The 20,531-nt window shown below is 41.4% G+C and overlaps 1 long non-coding RNA gene across 1 annotated transcript in view; it reads right to left on the bottom strand.

Annotated features, from left to right (window-relative positions):
- LOC145722755 (uncharacterized) overlaps positions 1-20,121 on the bottom strand; it is a 227,195-nt gene extending 207,074 nt beyond the window's left edge. The window contains exon 1 of the long non-coding RNA XR_014147267.1: positions 20,012-20,121. This is a non-coding gene — a long non-coding RNA (uncharacterized LOC145722755). The remainder of the gene's footprint in view (positions 1-20,011) is intronic.
- Between the last annotated feature and the right edge of the window lie 410 nt (positions 20,122-20,531).

Here is a 20,531-nt window from a genome sequence, read left to right as displayed (position 1 = left end):
GCTTAACGACTGAGCCACCCAGTGGCTCCATTTCCAAGCGAACCGCATGAGTCATGTCACTTTTGCTCCGTGATAGGACAAGTAGTGTACATAAATTAGGCTCTAAGTACTTTTAAAGTTTAGAGATAAAAAATAAACTATTAATACGTAAATCAAATTTCACAATGTTATTAAATCGCCAGTTAGAGACATATTTCTTCTGAATATTTCTAGAAGTTAAAATTACGGACTTTAGAACTTCTAAGATGTGGACAATAATAAAAGTGGCTCCTTTTTAAATGTATTATGTACACTTCCGGTAAAAGAGCTAAGACGGCTTAAATCAGTGACACCTCTTCGGCGAATGACACAAATCATCAAAACCAAGGATGAAAGGACAAAAACAATACAGTAAAGGAAAATGCAAGGAAGGAAATCTCCCTTGTTTATTGTTGTTATTTCAAAACTCTCTCAAGGGCAGCACGTCTTGATTCTCATGCCCTCATGTAGAGAACGTAGGAGCCATTTTATAGACAAAATAACTCGGGCATACGGAGGCTACATGATTTGTCCCCCATAGAGAGTTTGAAGTAGGAGGTCCAAGTCTGGAAATTACATCATCTGACTCCAAACTCAAAGCTTATTCTTTTCCACCATGCCATTTTAGGTTACAGAACATAATTTTAATTATTGCAATATAGGTGTAACCAACCACATAATTTTGGAATTGTCTACCAAATTCAATACCCTTACTACTAACACCCTAAATTTCAAGTTGACTAGAAATTTGCAATAAAACCTCAGCACCCCAGAGAAATACCCTAGAACTGTAAGACCCACAGCTGACAGAAGCAAAAATTCCCATAATTGCTATCAGCCCTCTAATCATTGTCCCTGACTCCTCAAATCTTTTACCACTTGGTTGTACTTCTAAATTCTTGGTCTTGAATTACCTAGCTACTATAGAGTTGGGGAACCTGAAGTACCTTGTTCAGGGAACTGTGATTGTTACATCATCCTTCCCATTCAAATCACTGCACAGAAGAAATGTTGAGGGCAATGATTAAGCCCTCCAGCGACTACCTTGATAATCTGACTGCTAAATCCTTTCAATTGCACTGATCTTCAACACAAGAACATCCTTACTTGCAGCCAGGCTATCATCCCAGGCCATTTCCCTTTCTAGATTGCTGCTACATTTTCCCCCACATGCCTGCCTATGCAGGATCAGCTCATAGTAAATCTATACGCAGCACAGGAAACATCCCACAGATAATGAATTTTACTGATATCACACAAGAACTGTCAATCATCACAGCTCCATTACCCTCATGCTGGCAGCATAAAATAAATTACCACATTTGCTAGTGTTCTTATAGTATGTGCTCTTTGGATGCTTTGTGTTATTTTTATCCTGGCTGTTCTTTGGAGATATTTAGTTATTCCAAGAGAGTAGGAGAAACAGAGGAAGCTAGCACGTGTCAGCTTCTCCCATGGTGAGATCTATCTACCTGACCCAAGATAATATTCTTTTTTTTTTTTTTTTTTTAAGTAGGCTCCACACTGGGTGTGGAGCCAAATGTGGGGCTTGAACTCACCACCCTGAGATCAAGACCTGAGTTGAGATCAAGAGTCCGACACTTAACCAACTGAGCCACCTAGGTGACCCCCAAGTCTTGAAAAAATAACTTTTCCTGAATCATTTGGAGCTTGCTGTTGGAAAAAGAATCTATTCTAGAAGAAGCTAGTACTTAATGCTTTGGAAAGAAATTGCCTGTTAACAATTTCAAAAGGAAGAAGGAATTTTCTGAAGCATCAATTCTGCTTAAAAAAATTATTCTTTTCTAGTGTCACCCACTCAAAAAATCGTAATAGGAAAGTAAATTCAACTCTCACTTAAAGTCAGCATGAAAAACTAGCTATGTATTTTTTCAAACTTCTTTTAAATCTCTCAAAAGTACTGAATTCCAAACTCTCAATAAGAGCTGCTTTTAGGGCGCCTGGGTGGCTCAGTTGGTTAAGCAACTGCCTTCGGCTCAGGTCATGATCCTGGAGTCCCTGGATCGAGTCCCGCATCGGGCTCCCTGCTCAGCAGGGAGTCTGCTTCTCTCTCTGACCCTAACCCCTCTCATGTACTCTCTCTCATTCTCGCTCTCTCAAATAAATAAATAAATCTTTAAAAAAAAAAAAAGAGCCGCTTTTATGGTCTTGCCATATTTCTTCAAGTATCGAAATCTCATAGATTTGAGACTGAGATTAGACATACTAATAGAGACCAGTTTTACATCAATTTATGAAACTTCTTTCTGTGTCTTAGTAGATGGAAGCAAGAATAATTTATTTCATGAAATCAAACATCTTCAAAAGTAATTACATTTAAAAACATTCGCATATCTGAATCATGAACCACAAGTAAGGGGCCCTTATGGGCTGTGCCTTCGCTTTTCCCATGCAACTGCTTTCCCAGTGAAAAAGTATTTAATTAAATAAGTACTTAAAAGATTGAGATTTATGTGTGTCAATTCACCAAAAATATGGTTTTTCAAATGAGATAAGTAGTTGGGATTCTTTCCTTTAGCGAATAAGAATGTGGTCCATTCTGGGGCGCCTGGGTGGCTCAGTCTGTTAAGCATCTGCCTTCGGCTCAGGTCATGATCCCAGTGTGGGATCGAGCCCCGCATCAGGCTCCCCACTCCACGGGAAGCCTGCTTCTCCCTCTTCCACTCCTCCTGCTTGTGTTCCCGCTCTCGCTATCTCTCTGTCAAATAAATAAATAAAATGTTAAAAAAAAAAAATGTGGCCCATTCTTTCTTTAAAATTTATCAGGAATAGTACATGTGTGTGTATATATAATATATATGTGCAATATATAATATACATGTGTATATATACATATATGTAATATATGTGCATGTGTAACATATGCACATATATGTACATGTGTGTACATATGTATTGTGTTGTATGTATGTACATGTGTGGTGTGTTTATATATGTAATATGTGGTGTGTGTAATATATATGTGCATATACATATATGTAATATAAAATATATGTGTAATAATATATATGTATATATAATACACAATAAGGGAAGAATAGGCAAAGGTAGAAACAGAGAGGAAGGAACAGCAATTTTGCCAGAAATGTTAGCACAATTTTACTAGGTAGGATTCACCCAGAATGAAAGAAAAACAGACGTAGTGGTAGGTCCAGAGTGGTTAAGACCAGCACTTCGCATGTGTATTCCTGAAGGTAACAGTGGCATCCATTGCCCATAGACATATACTGAAATAATCAACCCTCTACACCGTAAGCCCTGAAGTCCCTTTCCCCCAGCACACAAGGGATCCAGGACTCTGCTGGGGCCCAACAGCTATTCTTAAGGCATCCTTGGGAAGCATTCATTGAGTGTCCAAAGAAAGAGAGAGCTACATTTGTAAGCCCAAGTCATACCCCTAAATGACTTCTGGGCAGGCTGCAAATGAGATGACATAGAGCAAGCACAGCAAAATTCCCACTCACATGAAGATTGACAGCCAATGGAAACTGGTCTAGACCCTGTCAGCTCCAGGGCACTCAGCCAAGTCCATCGAGGACAGTCCTCTCTGCCTCAGGCCACTCAGGTTCGCATGTTGTTACCCCAGCTCTGGAGCCCCGGCACTCAGCCTTCTCCCTGCTCTCCACCACATGGCCAGCTTCACATCTGTGTTCTCTTTATCCAGGTGCACCAGAAGGCTGCTCTTGTTTCCCTTCAGGACACCCTGAACGACTAGTCGGGAAGAGTTTCAAATACCCATAAAGTAAGACTGCAATCATAAGCAATTAAAAAAAAAAAAAACGACTCCTGGGGCACCTGGCTGGCTCAGTCAGTAGAACATCCATCTCTTGATCTCGGGGTTGTGAGTTCCAGCCCCATGTTGAGTGTGGAGTCTACTTAAAAAAAAAAAAAAATTACTCCCAATCCACGAGGGGTTGGGGAGTGGGGGTGGGGTGTGAAGAGAGACTTGCATGGCCCTGTTGTCAGAAGACAGAACCACTTGATTCTTTCCCCTCTTCCACTTACAGAAAGAATCACAGAGAAAGGATAAAAATCACTATTGCCATCCAAATCACTATTGCAGCCACGCCATGAGACTCCAAAGAGAAAAAAAAAAAAATCTACTCTTACTCAGGAAAGCTGGCAAGAGACAGAGGAGGAGGAGAAGGAGTGCCGGAGGTCTCTGTGTGAGGGGAAGAAAGCAGCTTTTCTCTTTGAAACGCAGATGAAGGTTAAGTCCTTGGGGAATTCTGACTGATGATTCTCTTTCATGAACCAGCACATCTTAAACACATTTCCCTTGAGAAGTGGCAGCATCACTCCATTTCATGGTCAAGGTCACTAAAATGCTCCAAAAATAAGTTTGAAGCAGGGAGCAAAAGGAAGAAAGCAAAAAAAAAAAAAAGGAGCTTTGACAACAAAATGATGATGTGAACCGGTACATTGTACAGAGGCCCGAGGCTCCTAGACTGACAGGTCTTTGAGCCCCCGCGGATGTGGTCTTGTGTGTCTCTTTCTTCCCCTAATGACTCAGCCTCTTTTCCGTGGCTCCATACTCATGGCAAGAAAGATGGCAGAGGACATGCACAGTAATCAGAACAATTAGTTTGAGAAGATCACATAACACGGATCCTAATACAAAGGGATACAGTTCAAAGAAAAATCCCAAGTCTGACATTTCTTCAGGGTCACTGTCAGAAGCGCTGGACGCATGTGTGACAGTGAGCCTGGGCTGTTTTAGGGAGTCTGGCAGAAATGGGCCCAGCATGTCAAATGCACCACATCACCCAAGCCAAGCTCGGTGACTTCTTGGATGTTTATTTTTCAGCCTTTAATCCAATACCAAGTCCTGTTCCTCCTTCTCCAGAAGCCTCACTGATAACTCTCTTTATCCCTTTATTCGATTTCTGTCTAGGCTTTGGTTCTCCGACACCTCCCCGGGCTGCCTGAAACAGCTCCCTGTCATCTGGGCACTTCCAAACTTCAGTCCAGTCCGCAGTTCATTGTCAGATCCCTGTTCCTAACCCACCATCTCCTCTAGTTCTTTCCCACCAATGTAAAACATGTTTTAGTTGCCCTTTCTTCTAACAGCAATAACCAAGAACAATAATAATAGTAGATCTCTTAAGCATATTGTCCTCTCCAGCCCACCACCATACTCAGCTCTTTTCTTCATCATCATGTATTTGGAAAGCACGCTCTTCATTCGACATCTTCATGTCTGCAAACCCTCTTCTTCACCCCATCGTACATTGGCTTCTGCCCCCTCCACCCCATTCCATAAGGCTCTGCCTAACACATCCATCCACATGCTTCCACCTGTTAAACCAACAGCAAGATCCCATCCTTCCCCTTCAGGATCTTAATGCAACTCATAACAATAACCAAACTCTCAGGGAAACTCCCCTTGCCAACTTTTAAGATCACACTCTTATACATCCTTCCTTAGATCTTTGTTTTCTCTCTTCTTTTCCAACCCCTCCTGTCCTAACCCTCAAACTGTCATGTTCACCAGGTTCCATCCTGAGTGATACTTTTACCTTTCTAGCCCAAGTGCCCAGCCCAATAGTGGCCCTTAATTAATGCAGGTTACTGGCTTATAGACTTTTTCAGATTGATGGTGTCGTTTATCTATCCCAGAGCTCCCCATTGCATGCCAAGTAAAGTTCAAGATCCTCAACCTAGAATTATAAGCTCTCTACCATCTATCCGTTCCTCCCTTTACACCTCCCTATTTCCCTTCTCCAACATAAACCTTTGCCCAGAAATCCCACCACACTCCCCACTGAGACTTTGCTCAAGTGGTTTCTTTGCTCTGATAGACCCTTACCCTCTATCCTTTTATGCCTACACAAGCCATGCCCATCTTCTATGATCTGGCTCAAATTCCATCTCTTCTCCAAGGCCTGCCTGACCACTCAAGAAAACAGTCATCTTGCCCTCCTCGTACCTTCCATCAGTTCTTCTCTATTATGTATTTGGATATATGTTTTCATGGTTACTCACCTGTTTGAGAAGGGATCTGGGAGGGATAGAAGGGTGTATGTGTCTGTAGTGGGGATGGTGACTGGGAGAGTGAAGGAGTGTAAGAATGTGCATGCGTGAGCTCTGGGGTAAATTTCCCTAGAAGGCACTGTACTCCATTATCTGCTAATGGACATACCTCCTGTCAAATACAGCAACAGACCTCTACTTGGGGCTCAATAAATACTTGGTGGAAACCGAATTTAAACTGCCAGTCTTTATATGGTCCATTATGAAGGATCTCGTTGTTATGGACTGAGTGTTTGTGCCCTCCCCCCAAATTCATACATCGAAATCCTAACCCCCAATATTATGGTATTAGGAGATAGGTCTTTGGGACATAATTAGGTCATGAAGGTGAAGTCATCATGAGTAGGATTAATGTCCCTATAAGAAGAGACACAAGAGGGGCGCCTGGGCAGTTCAGTCAGTTAAGCATCTGCCTTTGGCCCAGGTCATGATCTCAGGGTCCTGGGATCAAGTCCCGCATCGGGCTCCCTGCTCAGCAGGGAGCCTGCTTCTCCCTCTCCTTCTGCCTCTCCCCGTGCTTGTGCTCTCTCTCTCTCTCTCAAATAAATAAATAAAATCCTTATAAAAAAGAGAGAGAGAGACAAGAGTGCTTGCTTCCTCTCTCTCTGCTCTCCACCATGTGACAATATGAGAAGTCAGCAGCCTCCAAATCAGAAGACTCTCACCAGACCCCAACGGTGCTGGCACTCTGATCACAGACTTCCCGCCTCCAGAACTGTGAGAAATACATTTCTGTTGTTTATAATCCCCCCAGTCTATGGTATTTTGCAACGGTAGCCCAAACTGACTAAGACACCATGAACCACTACATACTCTCCAAAAGAAAACCCTGGGTATGCAGCATGGGGCGTGAGGTCCCTGAGGACTTGGGAAAAGAAATCATCCAATGACTCCCTCCCAAAAAACAACCCAGGCCCATCAACAGATGAATGGCTAAATAAACTGTGATACAGACATACAAGGGGTTATTATTCAGTCATAAAAAGGAACTGAATTTTTATATATGCTAGAATATGGATGGACCTTGAAAGCATGCTTAGTGAAATAAGCCAGACACAAAAGGACAAACACTGTGTGATACCACGTATATGAAATACGGAGGATGGGCAAATTCATGGAGTCAGAAAGAAGAACAGAGGGCAGGGGGCGGGGAGGGCTGGAGGAGGAGGTGAGAGTTGCTATTTAATGGGTACGGTGCTTTTGTTAAGGACGATGAAAAAAGTTCTGAGTAGAGGATAGTTACACAACACTGTAAATGTATTTAATGCCACAGAATTGTACACTTACAAATGATGACTATTATGTTATGTATATTTTACCATTTAAAAAAAAAAGCACGAGAGGCCACCCGATGAGCAGACTGTGGAGAAGGCAGGGAGCCCCACTGGCCTTGCCTGGCAAACACTTGACGCCTTCCCCAGCAGACTGCACAGTTGCAGATGACGCAAGCCATCTGAGACACAGAAAGTCTCACACATCTCACAGTGTGCTGACACGTCCTTTGGCATCTCCATCAGGGGGCAGTTCCTCCCCCAAACAGAATGTGCCAGAAATTCCAAACGCACAGAAGCATCTCAGCAGCTAAGCTTCTCCGCAGGGGGAGGAGAGGATTTAGTCACCAGAAGATGACTTTACCTCTCTCTTGAGGAGTCTGCCATGTTGAGCAAGAATCTCCCTCCCTCTGAGCCTCAGCCCACTTAAGGTAAAGTGGGAGGAATAAGACCTACCTTGCAGTGCCATTGTGCTATTTTGTAGCTCAACAGACCTATGATACCTAAAACACTTGTTATGGTGTCTGGCCCACAGCAGACTCTCAACAATGGTAGCTAATAATATCAGTCATTCTTATTTGTAGTCTAATATTCTCTCTATTTTACCAGCACTATGCCTCCCAGAAATGGAGTCCAGCAAATTCTTTCACACATCATCACGAAAACCGACACCTGTTCTTACTTGCTGAATCCCCAAGAAGGAATCATCTATTTCTCAGAGATTTGACAGTTCTGTATCAGAAAGAACACATTGCAAACTACTGACTGGTGTTGGCAGCTGCAGAGAGTGACAAAGGGACAGAGCTGGAGAGAAAATGTTCAGGACTGCTGAACCTGGAGACTCACTGAGGGACAAACTTCCCGAGGCCCCCCCAGGCTGTGCCTGTCTCAGCATTTCTGAAGAGCACAACCAGCCTTGCTACTGCAGTCAGTGAGACCGCATCTAAATCTAAAACAGCCTACCTGACAAACGCCCCCAGAAAATGAGGAACAAACATTCGCCATGCACTTGAGACTCGGCTCTCCGGAGATCTGAGCCTTTCCTGTAAGAGGGGGATCTGTGTCCTTCACACGCATCCTCTGGCTGAGGTGTGCGTGTGAGGGAACTTCAAGCAGAGATAATGATGGAAATTAGGGATGAAAGAATTATTAGGTCAGCAGGCCCACTGCAATATTCAAGAGAAGGTAACTGGATCTTTAAAATGAAAAAAGTAAAACAGGGAGAGTAGATACTGCTCCATGCTGAGCACTCACAGAGGAAAGTCAAGTGACTCAGACAGTCAATCTTCAGTCCAGAAAATTTTCCATCTTTGGGAGGAAAGGACTACCGGACTTCCCCGTACTGATCTTCGATTCGCCCTTCACCCGCACCACGTCTATGATCACGCTCCAAGGTAAGTGCGGAAGAAGAGAAACACCAGAACCTTGGGAAGACTGTGGCAGACAGCATGGCATGTGAAGGAATGGTGAAAAAAACTCATTTACTGGCATCTCCAAGGAACAACGATTGAAGAGGCAAAAGTTACCAGATAGAAGGAAAACCACTTTCTTCATAAGGGGAAAGAACAGAAATGTTGTGTTAAGTCTTTTGCTCAAACCTGGTATCCACATGGAATCGCCACAGAGAAATGCCCACACACCGTGAATTACATAAACACATCTGGAAGATTCTGGATGGATCATTCCAGCAACGTAAATGCTCTCTAGACTTACAAAATATGTAAAAAATATTTGAGGATAAGATGAGAGAAAAGGGGTAAGTGAAAAACCTTGAAAGCATCCAGCTTCGTATATGTCTTTATGTCTTCGATGAAGAGCCTAGTTTAGTATTTTGTTATTTAACACATAATTGGATAATATAGCAATTTTCATATAACCAATGATGGGAATAGCAATGAGACATGAGAAGGAACACTGAAGATATTTTAGGTTTATCGATGTCTATTTCTACTACATATTGTTTGCACACATGTATCCACACACACACAAGTGTATACATATACATACATACTCACATATACCATATTTATACACATACACACATATGTAATAGAAGATAATACCTATCACAGATCCCCTATAAGGCAAACATTTCAAAATTCTCTTTTTTTAAAGATTTATTTATTTATTTTTAGATGGAGAGAGAGCATGCAAGTGGGGGAGAGCAGAGGAGAGAGAATCTCCAGCAGACTCCCCGCTGAGCGCAGAACCTGACATGGGGCTCAATCCCAGGACCCTGAGATCATGACCTGAGCCAAAACCAAGTCAGTCACTCAACTGACTGAGCTACCCAGGCGCCCCTCAAAATTCTTTAAAGGTACTAACTTACTTAATCCTCCTAACTCCCCATGAAGTAGGCACTATTAGCATCCATATTCATACAGACAAAGAAACCAAAACAAAAGAAATTTAGTAACTTGCCCAACATTTCCTGCAGAGCCCATTTGGAAGACAGACAGACTCCTGAATCCATGTCCTTAACCAACAAGAAAAAGGACACATACAAACACAAGGTAGAGATAGCACTTGGACCTGGGCTTTCCCATGTCTAAATTAAGCACTGACTGCACCTTTTGGTATTCACAGAACACACTGAAACAATCACAATAAATGCTCAAAAAAACAAATGGAAAAAAAAATGTTTGAAACTTAAACTAGTTTGGAAAATCTGGAACAAGGTAATCCACTGAGATTTGAACATATTGCGTTAAATATTTTTTCTTCTACTTGTCTTTAAAACTGTTTGGAGTTTTCATGAGCTGTAAAGACTCAAGGGAACCAGTCAAAGTATCCTTGGAGAAATTCTGAATACTACTAAAACTAGCTGTCAACCACAAATCAGTATCTAGCTATTTTCCAACTTATTTATAGAAGTGTGGTTGTGAAATACATCTAAAATACAAAACTGAGCACATTTATCTGAAGATGGTACTTTTAGCAACAACCTTTTCAAACAAACAAATGCTGACTATCTAAAGCAAAATAATTGCATTGTGTCAAAATGTTGGGAGGGGACTATTTAAGTCACCCATAAAGCTGGTATGATAAATAGTGGAATTTCACCAGATGGCAGCTTCATTCCAGCTACCCGAGGGCTTAACGCTAGCACCAGCCCAGATCTGATTTTTATTGAAAGAAAAAGAAATGTGTCAGAAGCAGACAACATTTCTGGATTTCCAGTGAATAGTCTCAGAGGTACTAACATTTCATGCTCACGACAAATTCAAGACTTTGAGATTCACTCTAGCATGTGTTCTATATCATATTCTGAATCAATTTTCTTTTCAGAGGTATTATTGTCCTGGAAATTAGACAAAATGCCACATGGTTCCAAAGCCCCTTCTATGTTCATTCTCAATGTCTGCACATTAGCTTTATTCAACAAAATCAACCAGGAAAAATCAATACAAAAAGAATTTTCAGCCTCTTTGAAGCTCAAGATTTATAGAAAAGTAGATACATGCCAGGACCTTATGAGGTTCTGAGCAAATGCAGATGTCACTTACTGATACTGTTTCATTCGACAACAATTTTTTGATCACTGGTTCATTGTCATCTATGTTCAACTGGAAAGCTCTGGGCATTTTGTTTAATTACAGCTGACAACCTGAAACACATAGAGAAGTCTGATCTCCATTACAATTCATAGCTCTTAAGTAGAAACTTGGGATAATCTAAAATATAGATCTCTGAACTGCTTTGGGGGGGCACATTTTGTTCTAATTTCTAAGTACACAGAAATTCTCTTGATTTCTCTACCAACAAGAAAATATAGCATTTAAAAACAATAGCATTGCAAGTTCTGCTCCATCATTTAAGCTAAACAAAGTCTTGATTTCAAGCAATATATATAATATAATATAATATATATATGATAAGAAATCTAAGTGGACAATAGTCTTCTTTTAAGAAGGCGATTTGGGCACCTGGGTGGCTAAGTCAGTTAAGCGTCTGACTCTTGGTTTCGGCTCAGGTTCTGGTTCTCATGGGTCCTAAGATCGAGCCCCATGTTGGACTCTGTGCTCAGCAGGGAGTCTACTTAAAGATTCTCTCCCTCTGCCCCTCCCTGTGGGCGCTTTCTCTCTCAAATAAATAATCTTTTTTAAAAAAGGCAATTCAACATCCACATAGATTGATAAAGATAACTACCAATTTTGCCATCATGCTAGATTCCAAAGGCAAAAATAAATAAATAAATAAATAAATAAAAGCCATTATTTTCTGTTATAAGTGAAACCAAAAAAAGGCCAAAAGGCACACAACTTCATTCTATGAGTTATGGTTTTATGTTACCGTGGTTTTTCAAAATGCACTTTATAGAAAGGAGTTAAAGTATAATTCATGAGCTTTTGGGTACTCTGACTTTATGCACACTGTGTGTAGTAGAAGTCCAAGGGGTTGGTTCAGCACAAACCTATATCTATAATTAGTATTGTCAGGTTCCATCTAGTGGGTCCTTCTATGCAGTGTATTGGGTGCTTTGTATATTGGGTGTAATCTTAATAACAACCTTTTCAGATTAACAAACTAAGGCAAAGAATTGTATACACTTGCCCCAGAGACACATGACACCATGTGAAAATGTTCACTGGCCCCAAACTTAGATCTTCCTACAAAGCTGGCCTCTTTCTTCTAAATCACATTCCTCCCAGATGTTAATCCACAGTACCCATCCTACCGCAAATCACTCAATACACCTTGCATCTTCATTTTTAAAAGCCACAATAAGGGGTGACGAGGATGTTAACTAGACTTATTGTGGTGATCATTTCAAAATATACACAAAAATCAAATCATTATGTTGTACACCTAGAAACGAATATAATGTTACATGTTAATTATAGCTCAATAAAAAAGTGATAAAATTATATTACAAGTAATTGCAAATTCCTGGCAAAAATAATAAATTTAATTTAAAAATAAATAACTTCAAAGAACTAAGGCAAAATCTTATGCCTTGTGGCTGCTGACCATATTAAAATTAAAGCTGTTTTAGTAAAAATCTCATTTATTTTAGATTCCTTCCTCTTAGCTTAACTGGGAATTTCCAGGAAGAGAACTGTATGAAAGAGAGGTGATATATTTTCTAAAACTGATACAACTTCCCCTCTGTTACTACAGTCAGTATACCAATAACTTGACTGCTATAAATGATTGGTTTGTTTTAAAAATACATGGGCCTTGGAAGGCAGAAAAATACATTTAGTAGATCTACGCAGCAATGTGAACATGTGTATATGTTTAGAGAGATGGGGGTCTATAGATCTATACATAAGGTAGTTGTATAAAGTATACAATTTGAGGTTTTAATGATGGAAAGGTGTTAGTACTTATGTTCATTTTATTCAATATCTGGTCTCAGTAAAATGTGAGTTATTGATCCTCTTGTATAAAATATATATACACTTTATATGGTATTACTTTGAGATGTTATGAAACGTTCCCCTAAATTAGGACAATTTCATTATTTTGGATTGTACTTCCTGTCTGCATGATCTTATTTCAAATAGTTAATGGCTCATCCATGACGTCCTTTTCACAAAATGTCCCGGCAGACCAGGACAAACTATCTGGCTACTTTCTATCACCCCTCCCCTTTTCGGACTTCTTTTTTTTCATGAGACCTGTATAAACCTGCCTCCTCATCAAAACCACACACTTTGAAGAAATTTAGCGTTGTGCTCAGAGAGGCAGTTCATGAAATGACTCAGCACCAAATAGAGAATGTTTTCAACAGCTTAGGAAATCCAAATGAACAACGCATCCCTAAAGATGGTCCTTGGGCCGGGGCGCCTGGGTGGCTCAGTCGTTAAGCGTCTGCCTTCGGCTCGGGTCATGGTCCCAGGGTCCTGGGATCAAGCCCCGCATCGGGCTCCCTGCTCAGTGGGAAGCCTGCTTCTCCGTCTCCCACTCCCCCTGCTTGTGTTCCCTCCCTCGCTGTGTCTCTCTCTGTCAAATAAATAAAATCTTAAAAAAAAAAAAAAAAAAAAAAGATGGTCCTTGGGCCGAAGTCTTGATATTTGAATTGGAGAGTGTTGAAAACTCCCCAGAATTGGTTTGCAGGAGATGCTTACCGTGTGCTTCTGTGATATGCAAGTTATCAAATTTTAAAATTGCATGAGGAATTCATAAACACCCTGTACTTATAAAAAAAAAAAACAAAAAAACCCCACCAAACCCCACAGAGGATCTCATTCACAGGATGAAAAGCATGTCACAGGGCGCCTGGGTGGCTCAGCTGGTTAAGCGACTGCCTTCGGCTCAGGTCATGATCCTGGAGTCCCGGGATCGAGCCCCACATCGGGCTCCCTGCTCAGCAGGGAGTCTGCTTCTCCTCTGACCCTCCCCCCTCTCATGTGCTCTCTCTCTCAAATAAATGAATAAATAAAATCTCTTAAAAATAAATTAATTAATTAAAAAAAAGAAAAGCATGTCACAGCTGTGATGTTCGCCATGAAGCAGGACCTCTTCCAAGGAGAGATGCATGGCAGTAGAGTTACAACTCACAGGCTTACTATTTAGGAGTGAACAAAGAGCTCAATAAATGGAAAGCCTTTATATTATTATGTTGTGGGTTTTAGATGAGTTTGAGATTTCACCAGCTATGTAGAGATCGGGGAGGCTGTATGATATAAAGGGAGACAGACAGATCCAAAGTCAGAAAAATTTGTGTCCACACCCTACGTAGATCTAACTCTAAGCCCATTGGATAGGAAATCACATACTTTATTCAGGAAAGTTATAGATATTTTATTAAGAGATATACTTAAGGGGCGCCTGGGTGGCTCAGTAGGTTAAGCATCTGCCTTCGGCTCAGGTCATGATCCCAGGGTCCTGGGATCGAGCCCCACATGGGGGTCTCTGCTCGGTAGGGAGCCTGCTTCTCCCTCTAGCCCTCCCCCCACTCATGGTCTCTCTCTCTCTCTCAAATAAATAAGTAAAATATTAAAAAAAGAGAAATATCCTTAAAAATTAAGTAAAGCTAGTTTATACTTTCCTGATTGTTTTTTTTTCTACACGCATTTAGGAAGTCTCGTTTGAACATGGGCTTTGAATAGTGAGTTTAGCCCGTCTAAGAGGGTTAAGATTAGGAAGACAGGTAATAGCCAGTTACTCTAAATAACTAAATGTATATAGTTATAATAATAATTTTTAAAAACCTATACCACACGCCATGAACTGTTTTAATCACTTAATATATATTATTTTATATAATACTGACACAATCCCTGAAAGGTCATATTCTTAACCCCATTTTACTGGTGAGGAAACTGAGTCTTAATGCAGCAAAATTACTTTCCTAAAAGGATATACTCTCAAATGGCAGAGGCAGAATCCAGGCCTAGTTCTCTTTTACTCTATGCTTTATGGCTTCTCAAAAATATCCTAAGGTACATCTCATCAAGTCCCCAGTCACATTTTTTCACCTATATAAGACATTTAAGTTGAAGAGATCCAGTAGAATTTTACCCAACCTCCAACATTAGCCAGCTTAGGGACTAGAACTTGACCATAAGCTATAAGGAAAATCTGTAATTTAACTTCAAACCATAAACGCCAGACAGGAATACAAATCTGTTCATAGCCCAAACTGAAACTGAGACCTTGCTTTCTTAGAAAAAGGGGGAAAAAAATCTCCACCTGTTAACCATGAGTCAACAAACCACATTTTGTTGTGAAGCCACTCAGGTAATAGTAACCTCAGATATGGAACAGGTTGGGACAAGAATACAATGTCTGAGGTGAATACGTGAAGAGACATACAACTCACTTGGAGCAAACTTCGTTCCCTCAGTGGCATCTCCAGAGGAGGACCATTCACTGAGCCTGCCCTTCAGGAGGGAGGAGAACTACACCAGGGTTGCGCCTAGAAAATTCTGACAGAGGGCTGTGATCGCATCCATCCCAAAACACCCTTCCGTCCTCCATCCTCCGCGATAAACTCTCTCTCCTCCTTGGGACATGTGGGGCCCAGGGCATAGGGGAAATTCCAAGAGAGACAGCAGACCACTGAAACAGCACAGAGCCTTCAAGCACGGGGCTCGGGGAGACCAGAGAGGCCGTGTTCCCGTGAAGCCAGCTCTGTTTCTCCTTCACGCACATGCCTACGAACACACACAAAGCCTGTCGGGCTTGGGTGACTTTTATTCCTTTTCAACACTATCTTCCATGTGTCCTTGGTGTTTTTGAACTGGGTGAGGTTGTTGGTGAGCATGGGCCTCCTAAGAGCAAGGCTGGGCCCCACTCAGTGGCAGCCCACGTGGCTTGGTCGGCCATCCCTCCAAGGGCAAGGCCAAGAGCTCATTCTGGCACCACAAGCAAGGTATAACACATTATTCAGAAGTCGAAGATCTGATGTAACTCTCTGAACTCAGATTTTCAAACTGAGCCCTTGAAGATAACATGGTGTTTCTTAAGGCCCTAATATGACTTTAAACATAGCTAACTCACAAGCATGCCTTTTGTTTGCTTGTTTTCTCAAAATGAAACACATCTGTGTTTCAACACAAAAGGTGTCAATGCAATGTGTCCATTAATTCTCTGCCTTTCCTAAATCCAAAAAAAAAAAAAGGCCACGGCACACACTTCAACTGTTTAGTCCTCTTTTTGTGTTTCAAAGGCTCCCCATCAGTTGAGCGGTATGATCATTTGCACCATCTGTGCAAGGGCGAGAAGTGCATTATTATCCAAGCGAAGGCTAAGGGTATTCTAGCAAGAAAGGCATCCACTCGTCAGAGAAAGGTTATGCAGAAAAGCTCCTGCCAGAAAACTCACTGTTTCCTTCTCTTTCTCTCTCTCGCTCTCATTTGAAATTCATGAGAATGAAGTGCAGCTTTTGTTTCCCATCAATGAGATGAGCCTTAATACACTCTTGCCAAAAGCAAGCTTACACAGAGTAATTGTTTTTCATCTAAATTGCATGTCCAACCTGCTTAGTCTTCAAAGAACATAGATGCTGTGGCTTTGATACCCAAATGCGGAATGACAAAGGAGAGGGTACAAGGCACACAGGCACGATGGGAATTTTTAATCACCCCCTATCTATCAGCAGGCTCTGGAACTCTGGGGCAGTGAGAGGGGAGAAAAAAGAGATTATTCATAAGGTAGATAAGGTTCCATATTTCATTCGAGACCAACTCCTTTTTTTTTTTTTTTAAGGGGGAAAAAGGTGATTTAGAAGGAATTAAGATTCCCCAAGGTGTTTTTAATCTCTTTTCACTCCAGGGCCAGGTGCCTCATGTAGCACTTAAAAGGTTTCAAAAATGAAAGTAAATGCCTAGAACACAGGAAAGAGATATCCATCTACACAAAGCATCTGCCTTTGTTTAAGAAAAAAAGTAGTTTTGGCTTTATGAACTTCACATCCAGACGTTTTATAATTTTGATGCGTTAGTTCTTAAGACTTTTGCCCTGTGTACACTACAGTCAATATATAAAAAGAGGCAAAAAATCATCAATACCTAATATTTTTTTTAGATATCAAACCTCCTTTACGTCAATGAGTGAGGTCATTTAGTTGCAAGTAACTGGAGAGTGTTTGCAAGGAGATCTATGTGATGTGAATAAAAACCACCCAAGGAGACGGAATGCTCCAGTCTGCTACCTATTTACCACTTTTAGCAGGTAGAGATGCCGTCGCAAAGCTGGGTGGATTTTGTCATTGATCCCTGTGCTTCACTGAGTCACCAGGTGCTGAGACAAAAGATTTGATTCTGTTTATTGCGTTTGTTCCAGTTAATTTAATTCTTCTTGCCTGGTTTAAACTTCTATTTTTCTAATTACCTTGCTAAGCTCTACCAGGACTGGAGTGCTGCTAGAACTTGCTTGCACTCAGAGAACGTGGGCACAAACAAACTCGCATCTGCGGCTATCTGTAACTATGGCTACTGTCCTATATCATGTCAACATGACAAGTTTTTGACCCTAGACAGCCAATAATAGAAAATATCTCCCAGCATACTGGCAAACAAGAGATGGGGTACTAGCAAGTGCATGAGGCTGCAGAAGGCAGAGCAGGGGAAAGGATGTGGTTAGAGATGTGGGCATTACGGTCAGCTTCGCGGTCAAATGCGCTATACAGCATCACCTAAACCCTCTGTATTCTGGGGTAACCGGCCAACTAAGAGCCGTGGCCAATCTCCGAAATGACGCCTCCCGTACTAACAGTCTGTCCTTTCCATTTCGGCGCTTTCCTTTCTTACTGGAGAATCCATTTCAGATTTGGAATAGAAAACGGCATTTTTACCCTACGATTATTAGGATGTTATTAAACACTAGAAAGCGCTGGCATTATGCAAGGGCCTTGAAAATATAATGTCAGTTTACAATGTTTATACTGCAGGTCCGGGTTTGTCTAGACACAATACGAAGACAGAGAGAGATGTTAGATACAGACGTTTACCGGAGACCCATCATCACCTGGCCTTTTATGACACAGGTAGAAATGCTCTAAGAAATTTCTGTGAAACTATCTTATGATTTAGAAACTGGACACTATACCCATCAAGGTCCAGGTATTTTTCAAATACCCAACCCACTTATGTATTAGCCAGGAAGTTGAGACTCTTGGTTATGGTTTTCAAAAAACCAAACCAAACAAAAATAACAACTTAAGAAAATAAGGGCATTTGGGGCACCTCGGTGGCTCAGTCGGTTAAGCATCTGATTCTTGGTTTTGGCTCAGGTCATGATCTTGGGGTTGTGAGATCGAGCCCCGCGGCATCTGCTTAGGATCCTCTCCCTCTCCCTTTGCCCCTCCCCTTGTTCGCGAGCATACGCACACACGCACTCTCTCTCTTTCTCTCAAATAAATAAATAAATAAAAATCTTTAAAAAAAGGAAAATAAAGGAAATTGTTGATTTATATAACCTAAATTTTCAGGGGTATCACTAGCTTCAGGCATAGCTGGATCCAGACACTGATGTCACCAGGGCTTGGTCTCTCTTTGTTTTAATTTCTTGGCTCTGTTTCCTCGAATGCTTCCTGCATTCTTAGGCAGGCTTTTAGTATATGGTAGCAAACATGTTACCTCTAAGCTTAAATGGAGGCTAGGCAGGAAAAGAACATCTATCAGCTTCAGATCATGATCTCAAAATTAGAGTTTGTTCTTCTATCTTTATGTTAAATTAGAAGAAGTCAAGCCATTGGTACTGTGTAGTGATTAGAGACCCAAACTGAAAATTTCCGAAAAAGGCAGTATCACTATGGCCGTTCTTTAGGGATAGAATCTCTATTTGGTCTTTGCTAATATAAATTATTTCATTTTACACCAAGCTCTCTTTGGCCGGATGCAATGGGTCTTTAATGAACATGATCACGAAAGTCCTTTATTTTGCCCCAGTTTACTGAAGGACAAATGTACCAGAGGTCAAGAAGTACAATGAAAAGAAAAATGCGGAAGACAAGGATTCTAGTTCTGACCCCAGCAGTTTGAAAAATCCTTAAACCCTCGGTTTTGTGAGCCATAAAACAAGAGAGCTGAATGAAGTAATTGTAAGGCTTGTTTCGGGTTCTAAAATGTTATGAATCCATGTAGTGCTGACCTTGCTGTTATAATGTTGCAGGTTTTGTTTTTTGCTTTCTTGATAATATTTTTCCCTTAACCAGGGAAACCTAGGGTTCAGAACCCTAAGAAACACTGACCATGACGTAGGTCAGAAACATCCTGCAAGAGATGAAAGCATTCCGAAGTTTTGCAGGAATTAAGTACCTAAGCCAGTGGCGCATTCTCCTGAACACTTAGCCTTCCACGGGAAAATAAGCAAGCACAGAAAGCAGTCTGCCCAGCCTCAATGCAAACTGAGTACCCACATATTGATCTTCTGTCTGACTGGGTCACGGGGTTGCTGGTATACATTAAGTAGGGAAAGGACTGAAAATTACATTAATTCAAATGGCTAAATCAATATTTAACAATGCAGTTAGTGGTAGTTGACCTTAAATGCACCTTTAATAAAACAAAGGTGATTCGGGCCAGCCTCCAGCATATGCCATTCAGAAATATGAATTAATGCAGAACAGATACGTTAAAGAGTCCTATGAACACAGACACCTTTGCAGATCAGGCTGACTGAAAGAAGGTCGAACCTGCTCTCTTAATAAAGGCAACTTGAATTTTATTCATGTGATGCTATGTCTTCATTCATCACCTCTCTCCCTTGTCTCAAGGCTTGGGCAGCCTTGATTTCAGCATATTTAAAAAGTAGGAAAAGGATTTCTACAACTATTTCCCCAGGAAATTATTATAAATCTTTAGCGATAGCTTTGTAACCTTGAGCACTCTCTTCCCGAGCAAACGTAGATATTACCAGTTGTTACTCCAGGAAGCCTGTCTTACTATAACCTGATTTGCATATATTTGCATATAACCGTATCAGTTTGGACTCGGCTTGGCTTGCGTTAAGGGTGACTGAAGGAAGTTTGCTTATGTTAAAAGGGCTGCAAAAAAGAAAAAAACAATTAAGGAACAGATCGAGGCGATCTCTTCAAGACGTCAGAGAACAATCTCAGATGTTTATTAGCTGTCAGGCTCACAGATGTGAGACTTTTCCAAATGGCCTTCCTGCCTGCAAACTACCTTAAGCTGTAGAGCGTTCTAGTTATTGCTACTAAGGACTTGGTGATAACTCCAAGGAAAAGGTCAATCGAAGAATCTATTTCAATATACCTTAAGGCCGCAGGAGGCTCTAGGGAATTGCCGCAGGAGCAGAGGAAAGTTTCCATGATTTTCTGACCCGAAGATGCCAGGCCCAGCGGCGCCATTTCCTTCGCACTCCGGTTTGGTGGCAAGGACAAATGTGTGATAATTAGAAATCTCTCCTGAGACATTTCCCTTTGATCTGTTGCTTGGTGAGGACTACAGTTCCTCTGCAGCCTGGCTGCTCTCAGGTTTGTCTGCTGGTTACCATGGCAACGTGGCTCTGCGCAGCCGAGGAGCTAAATCAGCATTCTGCCTCCCGCAAGCTTCCGGCAGTAGAACTTCAGTAGGCATCAGGCAGTAAGTTTCGCCGCTGAATGTAAAACCAAATGCCGAAAATACGATCGTACACTTGAAAGGGTGGAGAACATTCCCCAGAACGAGATCACAGTTTCTTTGTCATCAAGGACAGAGAACAAGTATGTGATCTCTCCTAGGCCCAGCCACAGGCCCTCTGGTCGGGGTGGGAGGGGAGTGCAGGCGCACTGGC

Source organism: Leptonychotes weddellii, chromosome 7, assembly GCF_054177405.1.
Source record: "Leptonychotes weddellii isolate Sample4059 chromosome 7, ASM5417740v2, whole genome shotgun sequence".
NCBI lineage: Eukaryota > Metazoa > Chordata > Mammalia > Carnivora > Phocidae > Leptonychotes > Leptonychotes weddellii.
Note: the sequence above shows the minus strand (reverse complement) of the source record. Positions and strands in the feature narration are given on the sequence as shown.